We start from the raw sequence: 2,154 nt of genomic DNA, 5'->3' as shown, positions 1-2,154 counted from the left end.
AAGTCAGCGATTATTTGATGTAAGGCCGTCAAAAGTTGCTGCTTTCCTTCCATACATGCAGTGTCAAAGCTGTCAACAAGAAAAGTCAATGTCAGAAAGGCAATCAAGTTTATGCCGATTTTTGAGAGCAATTTTGTACATGATCCAGACCCCAAGCCCCACCTTGCATCATATGACACAAGGGAGAGGGCTTGGTTAATGCCCAATATATACTTATATGATGCAATTACATCCCCACTGGAAATCGGAAATATCTGAGTTCCAGATGGGATTTCCACCCACACCCCTCAGTGTTCTAACCACTGCGCTACTGGAGACTATGGTGAGCAATCTTTGGAACTGCAGCACACAGTTACGAAGTCAAATAACGACTGACAGCATAGCTCATAACTGCATCATGCAGTCACATTACAGCTCATCTGAGATGCACCAACTGACTACCGAATTGAGCAAGTGATATCCAATGGTAAGCGAAGCCAAACTTAACTTCTGTTACGATTTCCAGTGTGCGGAATGCCTTTTTTGACTTTTATTTCATTTCTTTTTTAACATCTTTTACCCTCCATGCAAGAACTGATTGCAGGAGAATATTAGCGTTTTTTCTCTCTTTCTTCTTCTTCTTTCCTTTTTTTGTTGTTGGAAATTTCTGTTCATGGATAACAAAAACGACCTCAAATATTTCAACCACCAACAGGTTCATACCAATCGATATTTATGAAAGCCATTCAAGTGGACTATTGCAGGGCTGATAAAACAATGGAAAAATGTATCTTTTAACGATATTTTGGCTGGCCAATACCAGCCTTAATCAGGTTTATTTGGAGATGTAACAAATTTACAGAAATATGTATACACATTTTATGAAGTAATTAAAGAAGATTTTAAATGATAACTTAACGTGATATAGCCACCGGATAAACAAACCAAAATTTTAAAAGAATGCAATGCTGTTGAAACACTATGTACTAACGAGATCGTTAATTTAACCGTAACGTTTGTTCATCCCAAAAGGTTTCATAAATCATAAATATTTTGTTTGATCATGATCTTCTCTGATCCAACCCTGTACAAGACTAATCGTCCATTGAAACGTTTTTAGACCTAAGGTTAGCTTTTATGAATGTTTAGGACACTTTCTGTATTGCTGAAACAATGACCTGCAACCCACGACCTGCGACCTGCAGATTACACCTGCCGTTTTACTGATGTACTTTATTCCACTTTATCTCTGAAAACGAGATCATTCACATTTTGATGTTTTTCATTGCTTGGCAAAATACAGCAATGCAACCAAGAAAGGACGAACTTCAAACAAGATCCGCTACAAAACTTAAATAACGTTTAGGTGCTTTAAACAAACTTCTGAAAACACAAGCTAGTGAGATTTTCCCCTCATTTTATGAGAACTCATTGTGATTACGTGTTTATAACATAAGGGCAAAATTTTCTTGTCACTGTCGTGGCACCATGAAAACCATTTGGACAAACAGATTAAAAAAGTACTTGTTTGCTCGCATTTTAGAGCAACACAAACAAACAAATCAACTTCTTCTCTATGTAGGAAAGAGTACAGATAATTGTTATTTAATTCCACTTGACAATAAAAGTTCGATTTTCGAGTAAACCGCCTTTAAAAAATACACATCCACTTTAAGTAACCCATCCGTAAAAATAACAAACGGTTTAGTGCCCAAGGAAGGAATTTGTTGTGTAACTCTTCCCCTAAGTATGAGCTGTTACTGGTATTCTGTTTTGTCGTTGTCTTTCTCTTTCGTTTCTGTTGTAGACATAGGTCCTCCAGGTATCATGTAACCTTATCAGAGCTTCTAAAGATATGCCAAAAATTGCAATACAGAGAAAGCTCTAGGAACATTAAAAATAAAGACTTAGCTTTAAGTTTATATCTCTCCGATGGTTGACGTAAATAACTGCTCAGCCACCAGTGTGGACAACATATATCATGATATGTCAAACTGGATTGAAACCAGCAAAAAATGTAGAAAGACAACGTCTTCCAAACCGTTTTCTACCTAAACACGAAAAGTGTTGACTGTGTAAGAACTATAACTTTAGCCTTGTTTATGTTTACGTGAGTTAACCTGGGTTGATCCTGCAATCCAATCGCAAAACCACTACCTGGTCAGCAGTCAACTT

Source organism: Montipora foliosa, chromosome 3 (assembly GCF_036669935.1).
Source record: "Montipora foliosa isolate CH-2021 chromosome 3, ASM3666993v2, whole genome shotgun sequence".
Taxonomy (NCBI): Eukaryota; Metazoa; Cnidaria; class Anthozoa; order Scleractinia; family Acroporidae; genus Montipora; species Montipora foliosa.
Note: the sequence above shows the minus strand (reverse complement) of the source record.